This window comes from Prionailurus bengalensis, chromosome C1 (genome assembly GCF_016509475.1).
Source record: "Prionailurus bengalensis isolate Pbe53 chromosome C1, Fcat_Pben_1.1_paternal_pri, whole genome shotgun sequence".
NCBI lineage: Eukaryota > Metazoa > Chordata > Mammalia > Carnivora > Felidae > Prionailurus > Prionailurus bengalensis.
The window spans coordinates 86063105-86082830 of record NC_057345.1 but is presented as its reverse complement, the minus strand read 5'-3'; the positions used below and the strand labels follow the sequence as shown (position 1 = coordinate 86082830).

Here is a 19726-nt window from a genome sequence, read left to right as displayed (position 1 = left end):
ACCCTTCAGCGACTAAGCCACCCAGGTCCCCGGGTGAATTTTTCATTGTTACTTAAATGAACCACATCTGCTAGTCTGGACTCCTCACCATTCCCTAAGCATACTTGACACCTTCATCTGAGGTTTCTTCTGGAATACTCTCCACACCATCTCAGGCTACGAAAATTCTTCTATTTCATTAGACTTACCTCAAATACCACCTCCACCACCTTCCCCGACTCCTTAGACTCAACTATAAGAATGAAAATGACCATGATAATGATGATAATAATAAAAACAAAAAGTTACAAGGTGACTTCTATGTGCCAGGCGCTATTCCGTGCACTTTACATAATTTGGCTCAATAGTCCTCACAGCCACCCTGAAATAGGTTCCATTATTAACCCATTTCCATTTATACAAGAAATGCTGAGAATCAGTTGCTCAAGGTCACAGAGCTAGGGTGTGGTGGAGTCAGGCAGTCTGGCTCCCCACAGCACTCCTAACCACTTCCTGATGGGCTCCTGACAGCTCTGTTGTAATTATTCTCCTTTATACTGAAGTATAAAGCACCTTAAGTGCAGTAAACATGTTTTTATACCTTTATAAGCCTTACAGTGCCTCCTATCAGATAGATGCCTAGTAAATATATGCTTAGTGGATAACTGCTTTAAACTTGTAAGGTACTACAAGTGCATCCACCCTAGTGAGTTAATTTAACTTAAATAATAATTAAGTGAATAAGACTTTCTAAATGTGTCACTACAACCTTAGTGATAATGCCCAGGGGAGCTAGTGAAATTAACCTTCTGAGCCCAGTTATATAAGAGCATAAAACTAGGTGTAGTCAATTCTTCAAGGATGTGCTAAAGGAAAAAGTAAGATAGAGATGGATTTAAAAATAAGAGCTCTGGCTCAGATGACTTCTGTTAGCTTATATAAAGCATTTGGAGGGTCCAGGCATACTTCCTGACCCAGACATTCACAGTCCCTGTCTGTTCGGAGTCTACACTCTGCCACTCTCAACACCTCATACAAGGCAGGAAGCAGGAGGTGGAACAGAACAAGTAGTCACCAAAGATCCAGGTGTGTGTACTTAATGTTTACAGATTTTGTATAGGAACCTACATACACACCAGGACACAAGGAAAGGCTGCAACCTCGTTAAGGAAGGGCTTAAATAAGGCCCTTGACAAGGGCTCTAAAGAGAGCTGGGGAACAGTCCATGAAGGGACCAAACTTGACTCAAGTCTTCCTTGCACCACACTAGCATTTAGATGGCCACCTCTTCCCCTTCCTTGGGACCACAGCTCTAAGTCACTCTGGTGTGGCAGCCTCCTTCGGTGACCCGATGAGTTCAGATCCCATCCTTATGTTCTCAAAGCTTCCTTCCTTCCTCCTTCAAATTCTTACCCAAGTTGGTCTTCACATGTTTCTGGGGTGATTTTAGTCTGTCTCCCTGGCTAGGTTATAAGTCTGAGAGCAGGATTCTTGCCTCCTCTCTATCTGCGGGACTCAACACCGCCTGGCATATAGCACATACTCAAAAAATGTTTGATGGATGCATGAACAAATAGTGGAGAGAAAGAGGGCGTTTTATGTGAGAACAAGTGTGACATGGTCACAGAACACAGATCATCTACCTAGAGAGCAGGTGACAGTGCATAGTGCTTAAACACCCCAAGTCTGCTTAAATGCTTAAGTAGTGTTTAAACACCCCAAGTCCGCAGCCAAGCTGCCTGGACTCAAATCCAGGCTCTTTCATTTATGAGCCATATTGTATAACTCTCTGTGCTTCCATTTCCTTATGGAGTCGAGATAAGAACTGTAACTGCCTGGCACCCTCATTAGACTGCCAGGAAGATTAAATGAATTAATAATATACGTAAAGTGCTCAGATTCATATCTAGGGCACAGCTCTTCTATAACAAGGGACCACAGAAAGGAGATAAACTTTGGTCCCCAAATATTTCTTTTCTCATTTTTACCACCTGTATCCACGTGAATCCCGAGCCACAGCTGTCATCTCTGACACCTGAACCCTAAAGCCTGTCTACATGTATAAACATCAGAACATGAGATTGTAAATGTCCTCCATGACTGTTATATACCAAAACCATAACAGACCATCCTTTAATTCAACTCTCTCATTTGAAAGTACAGATGTTGCCTGCCTCTTCAAATGGCCTCCTGAGTCTCCCAGTGCCTTAGTATCAACAACCATAAAATAAATGCTGTGGCCCGTTTTATCAAATCCATTGTCAAAATATCAGAAGATCCTTGGGGTGGCCCACGTATTTCCCCAACAAAGTACATGTAACCAGAAGAGAGCTGATGCCATACCCATTTTTCCTTATGTGAACTTCTCATGAACAAAAGAATAACAATACCAGGCTAGGTTTGTTTTTTAGGAGAGGAAAGCAATTACTAGTTACTGGCAAAGAATGAGCCACAGAAGTCCATGGAATGAACATCTACGAAAACACACAACGAGGTGAGAAACTCTGCAAAGAGTTGAAACATAAAACTTTTAAAGTCTCCTCCTTGGCTCCCAAACCTTCAGTTCTCAGACTTCTTAAATGTCAGGGCACTTAATTTATAAACTGCTTTTTCCTGAAGACAGCATTAAGTCTTAATTGTCATAGCCAAGCACAAACAAAATGTTTAATTTTACTATTTTCAGCAACATTTCTCTTCTTAATCATTTCCTCTCATTATAACCAGTGACTGAGAAAACAATACCTACATTCAGCTCTAAAACTTAAAAAAAAATAAATAAATAGAAAAAAAGCCAAACATTTCTCAAATGTACACCGATCCTACTTTTGTTCTAATCGTTTATGGAAATAAAAATGTTCAGTGTTAAACAATCACTTACAAATTAGATACATAAGTCTGATTACAAACCAGAAATCCAACTGAATATTTAAAACAGTATTTCATTCAGTCTATTTTAAATCTATCCTACTGAATAGTCTAATTAAAACAAGAATGAACGTACCTTCTCTTGAACACATTATAAAAGAAGGTAAGTTGTTTTTCCTGTTCTTCCAGTTTTGAGACTAATATAAATCACAGACTATGAGGCCTGCAAAATGTAAGACAATGCATCTGCCTAACAAATATGGCGGCAACATTAAGTACAGAAGTAAGGCAAAACCTGATGCCAGGCCTCCATCTCCATCACCTATTTTTGCCCTAAATTACTTAACACTCACCTGGCATCCTTATGAGAACAAAGGTATAGGAATGACTGTGCTTTTGGGCTGGGGTGATGTTTGCTCTGAAATACTCTCAAGTGACATCTCTCTATATTTTAATTTGAATTTGAGATTTGATATATGGTGGACTTCATTTTTTGAGAATTCATTTAGAACACAAACACGGCCTCTCATGGGCATGATGAGAGTGAAACCAGTGGCTCTTTGATGGGCAATTTAGGAAAACTGTAGACATTAGCCATGTGTCTTTTTTTCTTAAAGCCATGGTTTTTTTTCTTAAGATTTGATTTTGAAGTAATCTCTAAACCCAACGTGGGGCTTGAACTCATAACTCTGAGACCAAGAGTCACATGTTCTACCAAATGAGCCAGCGAAGCACCCCCCTCCATGTGTGTCTTCCCATCTAATTTGATGGGAACCAGAATTTCAGCAGCCTGAAAAGACGTTCTTCCAGAACTGACAGCTACAGCCAGGACAAATACACATCTCTCGCTAACTGTGTCTCAGTAACACTGCAGACTTTTCCTGCCTGAAGAGAGCTCGTGTTCCAACACAGACATTGCTGAGCTGGTTGTATCTCATTAAACTAGCCCAGCCTCTTATTAAAGCAAACCAAGGAAACACTAAGCTAATGTTCTCAGTACACAGAAGCCTAAAGGGGCCCTTTTAAGGGGGAGAAGGAAAAAATATTTGGTTGTAAGAAAACCTGACTCTCCAGTCTCATACAAGCTGAGTACAAGGCTGTTATGTTACAACACACAGCAAACATAACCCTGTATATCATTCATCATTAGAAGGCAGTCTCTGTATGAAATATAAAAACAGACTCACTCCAGAACATTACTTGAATAATACATACTCTTAAATGGAATGGTTGCAGGTTAAAAATTCCTCTTGCTGAGTTTCACTGCTTACCTCTGGATATAGTATGAATTTTATTTCATAAAACCTCTCAAATTAAGAAAGAAAAAAAAAGTGGAGTGTGCAAGGACTGTATTCTTTAAACCAAGAACTGAATCTGATCAAGTTTAGAAGGCAAAGAACCATAACTTCATTTATGGTGAAGATACAGATGATAGGTCCACAATAGACCAAGCATCAGTACTGAATTCGCCTAACACCTATAACCAATAATAAAAAGTCTTTAACTTGCAAATGAATTATATAGTAAAACCTTGGTTTGCGAGCATAATTCATTCCAGAAACAGGCTTGTAATCCAAAGCACTTGTATATCAAAGTGAATTTCAAGAACCATTGGCTCAGTGGTGATCATGTAACATTTGGCATCATGTACTACATGAATTGCAAGACATCGCTCATTTATCAAGTTAAAATTTATTAGAAATGTTTGCTCATCTTGTGGAACACTCACAGAATAAGCTACTTGCAATCCAAGGTTTTACTGTATATCCTAAACGTTTATTTGTAAAGGCTAATATTTAGATCTTTGGAAATAGTTTCCCAAGATAAAACCTTCTGGTTGTCAGTCTCTTTGGCTAGTCCAAAAATGATTATATATTCCACATTATCATTAAAATCATATAGCCAAAATAAAATGTGGTGGAAAACATTATTTGAAAAACTAAAAACTAAAAATAATTAAAGAGGCATGTTTGCTTTCTAAATTATCTACCTTCAGTGCTAATACTTGAGGAAAGTCTAGGTGAATAAAACATGAAAAAACCAATCAACATGTATAGAATGACTTTAAAATGAACCTTGAATTATTTCAAATGTTTGGATGGGTACCTTAATATATTGAAGTTCACTTCAAAATGCATAGCTTTCCTCAATATTTGGCATTATGATTAGGACTGATTCCAACTTGAAGCAATGGGAGGTATGGCAAACCTGAGATTTTCTTGATGTAACCAGAGGGAAAAAATTGGGAAGAAAGGTAAGCAAGAGAGATCAAAAACTTTCTGGACAAACACAGGGGGGAACTCGCCAGGAATGGAACGCAAACAGGGTGGGAAAGAAGTATGACCAAAGTATGGCTTGTTTCCCCTGAACTTTCAATTTACAGAGCTTAGGCAGAAGGAAGGAGGTAAACCAGACAATCAGATGTATTCATGTTAGTAATCAGAACAAGCACCTGAGGGACATGGACACACACACACACACATACACACACACAAGCCTTTTCAAATATAGTCATCTTATCCTTTTCCAAATAGAAGAAGTTTGTAGGTGAGATGTTATCCAATCTTCTAAGACAGAATCCACACATGTGGATGTGCATGTGAACTAAATCTCAGATCTAGAATCTCATAGTAACTTGTAAGCTACTGTTCTTTGCATTGACTCAAGAATAGAAAACCAACAATGAACACAAACAAGGGGCTGGTTGTTCTCTTCCAGTATGTACAAAGATTTGTTGCTTAGAGAAAGCAGGAAAAACAAGAGCTTTGCCCATCAGTCAGTCAGGTGTTTGCAGAAAGGATTCCGGGGTTATTTTACTGTACACAGCCCCAACTATTCAAATATATGCCACATGACAGAACTGTCCTTCAAGAGTATAATAGAATTAATCATTCTTGAATGTGTATAGATTTTTTAAAGAAGTAACCATGTTCCCTGAAGGTTTATTAATGTCACAAATAGTACAACTAAAACAAGTGAAGGCAATTCCAACTTAAATAAAAGTAACTTAAATCCAACCAACAGATCTATTGTATACATACACAATATATATAACATACAGGAAGTATATATGCCTTCCCTGCAGCTACTGGAAATTTCCCTCCCTTTCCAGCTCACTACTGTAGGTAAACCTCACTACTTCCAGAAAGCAACACCCCCTTCACCCTGGTCAGTGATTTCTCCCCCTGTCTTTTGATCAGCAGCAAGACTTGCAGTACAGATTTACTTATAGTAAGAAAAAGAAGGAAGGAGAAAAAAGGAAAAGGAGATGAGCAGTGTGTTTTACACACAGGTGATTCATTTCTCCATTCAGTAAAGAACTACTGGTAGCAGGCACCATGTATAACACTAAGAACAAGGCAAATATGTTCCTAACCTCAGAGTATCTCTTGTATGTTACTTTTTTTTTAAGTTTGTTTGTTTGTTTGTTTGTTTGTTTGTTTATTTATTTATTTATTTATTTATTTTGAGAGAGAAAGGGGGAGCGGGGCAGAGAGAGAGGGAGAGAGAGAGAGAATCCCAAGCAGGCTTTGCACTGTCAGCACAGAGCCCAATGTAGGGCTCAAACTCACGAACCGTGAGATCATGACCTGAGCCAAAATCAAGAGTCAGACGTTCAGCCAACTGAGCCATCAAGGAGCAGCCCCCCCTTCATGTTACTTCTTATCTTCTAAGCCAGGGGATCCCCCACTTTGAATATGTCTCAGAAAAGCCTTTTAAGCTGTTTTAAGATATAGACATCCTGATTTCTGCACCCCTGAGATTCTGATTCACCAGATATGAGAGGTCTGGCCCATGGGTATTTCTGTAACAAAATTATGGTTGAGAACCACTGTTGTAATAAACGCTACAGAAGTCAGAAGGCTAAAAACCTGAATTATATCACAGAACTACAAATACATATTATTTCATTAGCTTTAAGTGATAGTTGATAAGGAAGCCTACACTCTCAGTGAAATTCCAAGGGCATAACAAAAGGTTTGCCGATGTCCTTGACAACCCATGTGTCAAATCTACCTCTTCATTGATGTGTCTACTAGTAGGGACAGAGTTACATTTTAGGGATATAAAAATGAAGACAATAGGGAAGGCACATATGTTAATAATCAGACCACTATGGCTTAGTAGCAAAAGAGAAATCTGAAACACAGAGATAACAGTACCATGGAGAGCTTTAAGTAGAGTTCTAAAAGATGAGTCTTTTAGGGATGCCTGGGTGGCTCAGTCGGTTAAGCATCTGATTTCAGCTCAGGTCATGGTCTCACAGTTCGTGGGTTCGAGTCTCGTGTCAGGGTCTGTGCTGACAGCTCAGAGCCTGGAGCCTGCTTTGGATTGTGTCTCCCTCTCTCTCTGCCCATCCCCTGCTTGTGCTCTATCTCTCTCTCTCAAAAATAAATAAACATTAAAAAAATTTTTTTAAACATCTTTTAAAACAAGGGTGCCTGGGTGGCTCAGTTGTTTAAGTATCCAACTTTGGCTCAGGTCATGATCTCACAGTTTGTGAGTTCGAGCCCTGCATCCAGCTAGCTGCTGTCAGCACTGAGCCCACTTTGGATCCTCTGTCTCCTCCATCTCTGCCCCTCCCCTGCTCGCACTCTCTCTCTCAAAAATATATAAAAATTTTTAAAAACAGATTTTTTAAATGAATAAATTGTCTGGGGCACCCGGGTGGCTCAGTTGGTTAAGCCTCCAACTCTTGATTGTGGCTCAGGTCATGATCTCACAGTTTGTGAGATCAAGGCCCAAGTCAAGCTCCACACTGACAGCACCGAGCCCACTTGGGATTTTCTCTCCCACACTCTCTCTGTGTCCCTCCCCTATGCGCATATGCTCTTTCTCTCTTTCAAAATAAATAAATAAACTTTAAAGACTATATTAAAAAATGAATGAAGAGTTTTTATTAAACAATGAAGGCTCCAGGAACCATCTCTTCCTCCTTTCGACTAAGCTACCAGGAAATTCATTACCAAGTTTTGAGCTTGAGCATGTCAGAGCCAGTTCCAGTGACAGGTAACCAAAAAACTCAAATTATTACATTACTACTACTCTCCATAGAAGCCAATTAAGAAAGAAGGAGGAGCAAAGGAAGGAAACCAAGCAGAAGGAGAGAAGTGACCGTAACAGAGGAAGAAGACAGAGGTGGAAGCAGCAGGGAAGAAACAAAGTTGAGGAAGGAGAGCCACACAAAGATAACTAGGAGGGGTGGATGGGTGACAGGCATAAATGAAAGCTGAGAGCAAAGTGTGAGAAAATAGGTAACTGGTTATTTCACACAGTGGTGCTACCTGGGACTACAGGGGCTGCTAAGGGAGAGGGGAAGAATGACCGGAATGCCAGCACTAGAGGGGTTCTTGTCCTCCCCTATTCTAACGCTCGGGCCAAGTTCTTTAATTTCTCTGGGCTTCCTAGCACAATAAGGAGGAGAAGCGGCCAAGGGTAGGGGTGGGCCGGCAGGGCAAAGAGAAGACCTCTCTCTAAGATCCATCTGTTTCTGTAACTTACAGAAGAATCACTGTACTACATACAGCTCCAATGGAGCAATTCTTCAGAGGAGAAATTATCTCTCAATTGCTACAGTAGATATGGTAAAAGCCAGAATCTCATCCTACAGTCTTTGCATTTATTCATTTTTTTAATGTTTATTTATTTTTGAGAGAGAGCGCAAGCAGGGGAGGGGCAGAGGCAGAGAGGGAGACACAGAATCCAAAGCAGGCTCCAGGCTCTGAGCTGTCAGCACAGAGCCCAATGTGGGGCCTGAACCCATGAACCACAAGATCATGACCTGAGCAGAAGTCGGGTGTTTAACCAACTGAGCCACCCAGGTGTCCCTATAGTCTTTGTATTTAACTTGCGATCTAGGTCCTTAAGAAAAAAAAGTAAAATAGAGCTTACAGAAAAAGTCCAGTGGCCCACATTCAGGGTAAATCCCAAATTTTTTTCTTGTAATAGAAGGATCTTAATCAACAATTTAAATCTGACTTCCTCTTCCATGAATTCAGAAGTAAAATACTGTCATCAGTGAATATGCATGCATAAAGTTTAATATATAATTTTATTTTTAACCCTGTGCTAATAATGGCATAGCCCAATGCCAGGATATCCTAAAACATGCTGTGGTTGTGTTTTAATTCATACATCTGATTTGTAAACAAAAAAAACAAATGATTTTAGAAACAGTTTTTTTTTTAAGTTTATTTTTATTTTATTTATTTTGAGAAAGATACAGAGAGCACATGGGGGAGGGGCAGAAAGAAAAGGAGACAGAATCTCAAGCAGGTTCCATGCTATCAGCGCAGAGCCTCATGTGGGGTTCGAATTCATGAACTTTGAGATCATGACTTGAGCTGAAATCAAAAGTTGTATGCTCAACCAACTGAGCCATTCAGGCACCCCAAATGTTTAGGTTTATTTTTTTATTAAGTTTTTATTTATTTATTTTGAGAAAGAAAGAACATGACCAGGGGAGGGGCACAGAGAGAGACACAGAGAGAGGGAGAGAGGGAGAGAAAGAGAATGAATCCTAAGCCGGCTCCACACTGTCAGCACAGAGCCCATTGCAGGGCTTGAATTCACAAACCCCAAGATCATGACCTGAGCCAAAATCTAGAGTTGGATGCTCAACCAACTGAGCCACCAGGCACCTGACTTTAGAAACTGTTTTAAAATGTTGGGGCACTTGGGTGGCTCAGTCAGTTAAGCCTCCAACTTCAGCTCAGGTCATGATCTCCCTGTTTGTGAGTTTGAGCTCCGCATCAGGCTCTGTGCTGACAGCTCAGAGCCTGGAGCCTGCCTCAGATTCTCTCTCTTTCTCTCTCTCTCTCTCTCTCTCTCTCTCTCTCTCTCTGCCCTTCCCTCACTCATACTCTCTCTCTCTCTCTCTCTCTCTCTGCCCTTCCCTCACTCATACTCTCTCTCTCTCTCTAAAAATAAATAAAACATTGAAAAAAATTTTAACGTTAACCACATTTTGTCGCTTTTGCCATTATTTCACAGATGTGTTTCCAAAAAAAGATTAAAACTTAAAATATGGCTCCAGGTAAAAGATGTAGCTTGCTGCTAAAACTAGTACGCACTTACCGACCTTAGGAATTTTCTCAAAATTTCAGACATTTTGAAGGGAACATAAATAACTTATCACATTCAACTACCAGGATTTATTTTTATTAACTTTTCTTTTTAATTTTTTATTTTAGAAAGAGAGAGCACTCACATGAGCAGGGTCTGTGAGGGGCAGAGGGAGACAGACAGAGAATCTCAAGCAGGCTCCACGCTCAGCACAGGGCCAGACGTGGGGAAGATCCCACAACCCTGGGATCATGACCTGACGCAAAATCAAGAGTCAGACGTTCAACCGACTGAGCCCCCCAGGTGTCCCTCAACTAGTGGGATTTAAAGTGTCCCCAGTTCTAAGACAGACAATACCCTGCAGTGCTATTAGAAGAATTACAGCATATTCCTCAATTCTTTGTACAGGGTGGATCCATTCCCACTGATTTCCACAAGCAGTTGATTTCAAACTGAAAGCACTGCAGCCAAGACCCTGGTGAAGAAGTCAAGCCAGGACCTGGGGGTTGGAGCGGTATGATACAGACCCCAGGTGTGGAGTCCATCCACATCCTTTCTCACTAGTAACACAAGATCAGTCACCACGGAAATGCAAATTCCCTCCAGGACTGTCTCATACATCCTTCGTTCCTTTATTCCTTAAAACAACACATGGGCCCTATGCTAGGCACTGGGGATACAAACACGTGGAAGAGTCATCCCTTCACTCAAAGAGTTTACTCTGGTAGGAGAGAAATGGTGAAGCAAGTGATTGCAAAAAGCCTCCTCTAGTAGCTTACATTGTACATAATAAATTGTAAGACAAGGTTAAAAAAAAAAAAAAGCAATAACTAAGCCATGGTCTGGGTCAGGTAATAAGAAACAACAAAATAAACAATTGAGGGGTAGGGAAGGAGTGGGCAAACAAATTATGGAGAAAATATCAGGAGAGATTCCTTTGAGAAGGGAATTCTGGTTTTCTTTTATTACTTAGAAATTTCCCAAAGCAAGCCCCACTAAATGACTCACATACACCCTCATGAAAGAAGTGAAAAGTCTGGTTCATCCTACAGTACATATCTTCACGTGGAAAGGCTGGTCTGTCTACTCATTAACATGAAATGACAAACCATGAATGTTACTCCCCTATCAAATAATTCTCTGAGGTCCTGCAGCAACTCCAAATAGTTCTTTCAGGCTGAGATTACACTTTCCTAGTCCCACTATTCCCTCTGATTAACCATGAATTTGCTAACCACATCCCTGACTTTCTGCATAATGAAAACTCAAGGGCCCTAAAAGTATTTGTCTCGGGAGGTGGGAGGGAGTGGGCACAGGGGATGCAAGAGTGAAGCAGAGGAGCAATGAAGAAGAGAACTAAGACAGACACAGGAGCACGGTGGCACTAACACGGAAACCTAGGAGCTGACAAGAGCATGGTTAACTTACAGGCATAGTCACCACATTTTGGGCATGAAAAGTCTTTGGAATAACTCAACACACAGCAACCTCAATGGAAGCTCCAGTTAGCTCCTCTTTTATTTAAAATTTCAGAAAATACCTACAGAGAGGGCTTTGTCCATAATGGGGAAAAGACTACTGTTTGGCTCACTATATCAAACAGAAAAGATTTCGTGAAATGAAACTTACAAAGATTAAAGTTATGTATTCAAAACGTCTTATAAACCTGAGGTTTAAGATTAGGTGTCATGAAGTATATAGGACATCCTATACCATCAGCATGAATATAGAAACTACACTGGATGGGAGCACCTGGGTGGCTCAGTTGGTTAAGTATCTGACTCTTGATTTCAGCTCCGGTCATGATCTCATGGCTTGTGAGATCAAGCCCCACATGGGGCCCTGCACTGACAGAGTGGATTCTTCTTGGGATTCTCTTTCTTTCTCTCTCTCTCTCTCTCTCTCTCTCTCTCTCTCTCTCTCTCTCAAAATAAATAAATAAACATTAAAAAAAGAAACAAACAAACTACGTGGATAAGGCACTCACATAACAGACCCAAAGAGACAGGCTGGGCACTGGCTCCTTAGCACCCCCAGTGCTGACCTGAGCACAGGCTTTTCTCATTCAAGGTTGTTACAAGTGAATAAAGGCACATTTTGGCGACCAGGAAGAAGGGGATAAGCAGGAGTTTAAGAGAAACACTAGTGATTCAAATCACAGTGATATAAGGAAAGATAGATTGTATTATTTGAGGTCTTGAAACAAACAGCTTTTCCTAACAATCAAGTATCAACTGAATCAATATTATGTGGAAGCCAGTTGGACATCTTGATATTTAGGCATGGGAGCCTTTTGAGGAATTGAGAACACTTTCCATTTTCCTTAAGCTGTTCAGGTTAACCATAGGGTAACCCAGAAGGGCCAAACAGTCACCTGTGGGTTCAGTGCCCAAACGGATGCTGAAAAAAACATGCAAACACATTTCAGATCTAAGCATAGGAAGCAGATTCTTTAATGGCTGTTTTGCAAGCTGCAGGTAATTTGCAAACTGCAGGTAGCAAAATCAATCGAATGGGTAAAGATTCTTTTAAATAAAATAGGACAGAATATAAAATGTCAGGATGCCTCGCCTATTGTAAGGTAAGAACTGTTTCATGAACATTGTTTCAGTTATACATGCGAATAGTGTGTGTACTATGTGTGAGAGTGTGTGTACTAAACTACAATGTAAAATACAGTTCTTATTGTGGTTTATAGTGAAAAGAGCTTGAAAACCCTGTCCTAAGATACAGCCTAACCTACTTCATGTCATTCCTTGGCTCTCCTATTCTCACTCCTGACACTTAGACCTACTCTAAGACATCCATGGACATCGCCAAAGCACATGTGCAAAGAGCTGCCGCTGCGTCTGGCTGGTACACAAGGTATTTGGGATGTTAGCCCCATGAGCCAGAATTAGAGCTCAGAAGCTACCTGGAAAGGAAACTGCATGACTGAGTGAAACACTGCCTTGTACTGGAAAACTCTGCCCTTCCACACTACATGCTATTTTGAATTTTCTGCAAAATATTTTGGTTTAGATGCAGTATTATTCCAAGACTAGCACTGCTCAGTTACATGTTGTGAATGGATAAAGCTCCAACTTAGGAACTTGGGGATTTGGGTTCTAGTCTCTCACTAACTGGATTTATTCCTTGGGCAAGGTACTCGATCTCTCTGGGCTCAGATTCTCCAACTAAAACATGAGAAAGCAGGACTGGAGCAGAGTTTTTCCTTGTGAATTTCTTGCGGGAGGTACTTTGAGGAGTCTGCAAAAGTGAGTCTACGTTTCTAAATTAAAATTGGTTTATTTTTAATCTAAGAGAAAACAATAAACATAACCAAATGGATTCAATATTGATTTTTACCATGGTGGAAATCACCATGGTAGTTGTTTAGCAACCAAATAACCTCATTTTGCATTAAACTTGGAAGTATTACCTCCAGTCTCTGTATATATTCTAGTAAATGTCTCACCAATTAGGAAGCCTATAGTGTTTCACTGGGGATACATCTAAATGTGAGTCTGTTCAGTCTGGATATTTGTATAAAATTGAACAGAGATGGCTCAGACTCACGTAATTGCTAAGCGAGGCCCAGGCAAACATATATAGGACATGTTAATTGCAAACTAACTGAGATGGGCCAATCACCTGCAGTCATATCAGGCATTACAAATACATTTCAAGTCATACTCTAATAATGGACATTCTTTGGGTACCTCTTTTAAAAATTTTTTCTATCAAAAAATACGTTCAGTTAAAATTTTTAAAGATTCAACTCTGATTAAAAATTTTTCCAGTATTCTTCTTCCAATATTTTGGGTTATTTCTTACTGAATATTATCCTAAAATTGCAAGGACAGCTGTTAAAAAAAATTACTGACATTTGTTAGCAACTACTTAATGTATAAATAAGGATTTTCCCCCATTGAGAAAAACAAAAACTGCTGAGGCCAAAATTAAGACTACCACCCATAATACCGATTTCAAACGGTTGTGCATATTAACAAAGCCTATTTCAGTTCTACAATTGTAAAGAGTTATATAAAACACCTTGTTTTACTCAGTAACTTTAAAAAAAATTAATTAATGCCTCAAAACACTACGATTCTTGCTGTTAAAAGTACTACAGCTTTTAAATTACTCCATATTAATCTTTCAAGAATTGTAGAAAATTACCTTTTACTTATCAGTGTTTTTCTCAATGTAATTAATATTTATCTATCAATTAAACATTCAGTCATTCATACCACAAATATTTACTGAGCACTTAGGATGTTTCTGACGGTGTTCCAGATGCAGTGGTTGCTGTAGGGAACAAAACAGTTCCTTCCCTTGAAGGGAGAGATAATAAACAAGTAAATACACAATCCCAAGCAGTAAAAAAGTGCATCCCATTAATTCAGTATATAAATGAAACAAATGGACATCAGCTTTTTCACAGAGAAAGTATATGTCTTTTCGAGGCTACTAAGATTCCAAAATTCGTAAGCTATGGTAAACATACAGTGTGTCAGTACTTAAATATATAGTACTAAGTACCGTGCATGTGTGTGTTATGTGTGTACATATGTATGTGTATATAAATCTGTGAGCTTATTCACAGCACAGAGGAAGTTTGTTATCAGGATGCCACAAAGAGAACAGAAAAAAAATACAAAACAATCATTCAGTTAAACTTGAGAAACAAACCTTTCACAGATGAAAAGCAAACAGCTCATTTTCCCAGCCCACAGCTAAATGTCACACCCAAGGAGGGTTGAATAAAAGATAATATTGCTCTATCTGTATGTAGAAGACTAACAAAAGTTCCAAATTCAGAGTTTAAAATTGAAAATGCTGTGTGATCTTAGGGAGCCTCACCTGTTTTGAAAGCACCAAAAATATAAGCCTACCAAGATAAAAGCCTGACTGGCCCTTTTACAGGTAATATCACAAAAGCATTCTTGTCTATCAAGCTATAAAAGGAAGGAACTGCAAAACAGGAAATTGCCCTGCCCCAGCCATGCCACGCCTCCCTTCCTCTCCACAATTTCCACAAGCAGAAGCAAACACGATCTGTTAGATTTACCGAGAAGACACGATCTGTTAGATTTACCGAGAAGCCACAGAGGTTACAGAACACTAGTAGCTGACATATCACTGTTTTAATAAATATTTAAGGTAAATGCCTGTATTATTTTGAACAAACATTTTTTTGAGGATTTTACCTATCTTTTCACATAACATTTGTTTAAACCATAGCTTTTTGATGACAAGTTAGAGTAGGTCTGAAACTGCAATTTACAGATGAATTGTGAGTTAGAGATTAAGGAAATTTAACATGCTTGTCCCAAACTTTTATAAATTCAAAGTTAGTTGGCCTGGTTTCCATTTTTCAATGGGCTAAGCACATACACATAAACCATTTTTAAGTATTACTACACTGAATATAATTTTCTATATATTCAGTCGATCACTAGGTATTGGATAATCAATAGATCCATTATCAACAGTTCCTTTGTACTGAGGTAAATAGAAGTACTTATTAATATAGCATCTGTAAAGTAACAGAATTTAAGGTATATGCACTTCCTAATTTTGTACAGAAATTTGGACTAATGGGTGTGATTTCTAGGGACCTACATCTATTGATACAAATTAGACTCAGGGAAATGACTTCTTTTCTTCAAGGAAAGAAGAGGCTGATACTTTTCAACTTGTAATGGTCCAAGTAAGGAAACATCCAACTATTTTAAAACACCAGTTATTCAAAAGTTAATAAACCTACAAATAAAACTACAGGAATAATAAGTCTCATTAATAATAATAAAAAAAGATTAGTAAAACAATGAGGTATCATTTTCACCAATTAAATTTCTAGATCTTTAATGTTTATACCCAATATGCAAAGGTACAGGACATTGGAGAGGACATTTCACTTAATACCAAATTTAGTGCAGACTGGTTTCAATATGGTAATATGCTGCAAGAACCTAAAACTTGCTTGCATTTTTAAAATCTATGAATCCCACTTCTGGCAATCTAAAGACAAAAATCCACAAAAAGAAACATTTATAATGTCAAAAGTGTTTGTCACATCATAAAAAATTTGAAGGGAACCTAAAATGTTAAACAAATAATATTATGCCCTCCAAATGGAATATTATTTGATCACCTTAAGTGGCAATAAGGCAAAACATATGTAGGGCAAGCAAAAAATGTTCACAAAACTACATCGCAATTATACTTAAGTGAATATTCATGTTTAGAATGATGTCAGTGCAGAAGAATTTTCCTAATTTTCTTCTATGATGTGGTTATGCCACTTTTTAAGTTAAAATTTTTTTCGATTAAATTCATTGTATTATCCCCTTTTCAAACTAGATATTTAAAATATATTTAATCACTTCCCCACCCTTCCTCCCCCCAAGAAAACATGCTACCCCCCACACCCCTCAATAGTCCTTCACCAGCTTAGCCTGGGGTTGATCTCTCCCTCTCCTCAGGTCTGACCCTGGTCCCTAAACACTCCCTCCAGAAGGCAGGCTATGTTATTCAATACCTTAGCATCCTCAACCCTGAGAACAAGGCCTCATGTATACTAAGGGTGGGAAAAACACTTGTTGATTTTTATTTATCCAACCTGGCACCTACTGCACACTTTTCTCAATTATTTCTCACCTGTCCCCATTTTAAGCCAGGTATTCATTCTTTTTTCTATTTTTCTTTTTTTTTTATATTCCCCAGGGCCCACCATTGTGCTGGGTAAAGCTCCCCTGAGCCAAATAAATATTTACTGAACTAAAGAATGCCTGAACACACATGTCAAAAATAAAAAATTTACTTGGTTCAGACAGTTTCTTCCTTTAAAATGCAAATAACATCCTAGAAAACAAAACAAAACAAAACAAACAAACAAAAAACACCTCCTACTACACCTTCCGGTGATTTATCCCAAGCAACCAACAGACTAACAACCATCTGAGTGTTTCTGAGCTAAGAAAGGATGTAAATGTAAAATGGGAGGAGGATAGGTTTCAGCTCTTCAAGGGAGGTAAGACAATAGCTCAGAAAATTTTCTGGAAGGCCGCACAACTTTCCTCCCTAGAGCTGCCAGCCATTCCTAAATGCTTCAAATGCCAGGCATTGCCCCAGGACACCTTCATCAGCATGACCTCCTTCACTCCTCACCACAACTATGTTAGGTGGGGTGTTATTATCTCTATTTTAAAGATGAAAAAAAAAAAAAAACAGGAATTTACAGGAGTTAAATAACTTGCTCAAGACATAAAACTAACAAGTGCATTCAAGGTCAAGCCTGTGGCTCTGCTAAGGTCACAGTTCTCAACCAAAACGCCAGGTGGAGGACAGCTTCTTTGCAATTAGCAGTAGACTTAGAGGTAGAATAGAACTCCTAAGGTGTTAAGTGTAGTCTACATTATAAATAGCAGACACAGACATGATTACAAAGTCTACAAACCTTAGCCTTGTCATCTCTAATTCAGACATGACATCTGGCTCAGCCTTGTCCCAGTTAATCCATAATTAGACCCCTTATTTGGCAATGTGAGGACTTAACACGTGGGTTAAGGAAAATACATTGTGGTTACTGCCTCTGCTTAAGCCTCCTCCACATATCTAGGGGAATAAAAAAGAAACCTTAATTTTTTAACTCTGAATTTCATTTTCTAAGCTAAACCATCACATTTATTCTAACTTCTCACACATATAATTTTTCCAGTCACCTAGTCATCATGTGCTTCATCCAAATTCTCCTTGACCTCTTTATCATGGTTCTGTGAACCGAGAGCAGAACAGTAGCAAGCGAGGATGTGGTCTGTAAGCACGTGGCAAGAACCTAATTAATGTATGCTTACAACTTTGTAAGGCCATCTTCTTCAAACTCATATGAAAGTGCTGTGGATGCCACTATGATCCAAGCATCCTAATTCCCAACTCCAAAACTGCACTGAGTATAGTCCTGGAAAGGAAACACCTTCCCGACAAAGTTGATCTCTTCGTAAAATCTGTGCCCTCCATCTCAACAAGTATAACGTCACAGCTTAGGAATAAAGAGACACTTCCTGAGTAGGGACTTCCCTGAAACGGTGCCTGTCATCCATCTGTTCAGTGTCACTGTGATCCCCAGGGGCCACCTCATTCTAGCAACCCTGGCTTTAGAATCACTCATAGAGAAGGGTTTGTCAATTTCCCACTGAACATGATGTTCCATATTTTATCTCCTTCTTAATGCTCATGACAGTTCTAGGAGATAAAACGTAAAAAGGCTCTCCCCTACTTAGAGATAAGAAAGTAGAACTACAAAAGCTTGTGTGACATACTTAAAGTCACCATCTAACGCAGAGCAATACAAATGTACCTAATACCATTGCACTATGAAGACTCATCACAAGAAATAAATGTTTTCCAAACTATGTATGGTGATGAATGTTACCTGGACTTATCATGGTGATCATTTTTCAACATCTACAAATATCAAATCATTATATTGTACACCTGAAAATAATATAATGATATGTCAATTATATTTCAATGAAAAAATTAAAAAGAAAGAAATGACTAAAACAGTAAATTTTATATTGTATGTATTTTACCACAATTTTAAAAATTGGGGAAAAAAGAGTTTATCAAAAACAACAACAAAGGCGCCTGGGTGGCTCAGTCGGTCAGGCGTCTGATTTCAGCTCGGGTCATGATCTCACAGTTTGTGGGTTCAAGCCCCACATCCAGCTCTGTGCTGACAGCTCAGAGCCTGGAGCCTGCTTCAGATTCTGTCTCTCTCTCTCTGTCCTTCCCGTGCTGGCGCTCTGTCTCTCTCTCTCTCTCAAATAAACATTAAAAAAAATTAAAACAACAATAGCAACAACAAAAGGCAAGGTGATGATGTGACTTTTGTGCAGGTGGTAACTGCCCTTGGGCTCTGATCTCTGCTTTGAATCCGCATCTTTAAAGGCCATAGTTGGCTCAGTCAAGACCACAGCATTCTGATAATAAGATACCACTTTACCCTCTATGTCCAATTTGATGATTTTCAGTTTCCCTCTGAAGTTACCTTCCTTCCTTCTTTCATATTTTGTCATCTCATTATTCATTCATTGAGTAGATATTTACAGAGCACCTACTATGTGCCAGGCACAGTTCTAAGAGTTCAAATACTGAAATAGTGCCATACCAGTATGTAAACAGCTGCTGCCCACAGCATGCCATGGCCCTCCGCACTGGCCACCTCATCTCTTCCCTGGGACACCCCCTCACCTGGACTTCCTCATGGCTCAGCATAACAGGAAGGCTCCAATGTGGCCAGCTTCCAATTCAGCTGCTGACTCCCTGGGCCTAACCCCTTGTTAAGTATTTTATCACCTCCCAGACACAGCAATGAACAGAGCAGACAAGGTCCCTACCCTCTAGTCTAGGAAAGAGATAATAAACAAGTAAATATATAAATGAATCAGATAATTTCAAATAGCAGAGCACTATAAAGAAAATAAAACAACAAGGAACTAGAGGGTGGCTGGAGGTGGGGAGAACAGAGTAAAACTTGAGAGGAAGTCTTTCTGAGGAAGTGATTATTATAAGGAAATTAGGAATGCAAAGGTCTTAGATAAAAACACCCCAGGCAGGGAGAACAGAAATATGAAGGTCTTCAAGTGGGAATAAGTTTGAGGTTTTCATGGTTAGAAGGCCAATGTGACAGGGGCATCCTGAGCCAGGAGAACACAGAGGTAGACACGGCCAGATCAAGGGGGATCTTAATGACATTGGTAAGGAGGTTGAATTCAATGCCAAGAACAGTGAGCAAGCATTAGACAGATTTGAAACAGAGCCATGAATG

The 19726-nt window shown here is 39.2% G+C and overlaps 1 protein-coding gene across 6 annotated transcripts in view; it reads right to left on the bottom strand.

Moving 5' to 3' along the window:
- Positions 1–19726, bottom strand: part of CDC14A (cell division cycle 14A) — a 188888-nt gene that overhangs the window by 129588 nt on the left and 39574 nt on the right. The gene's annotated exons all lie outside the window — the stretch shown is intronic.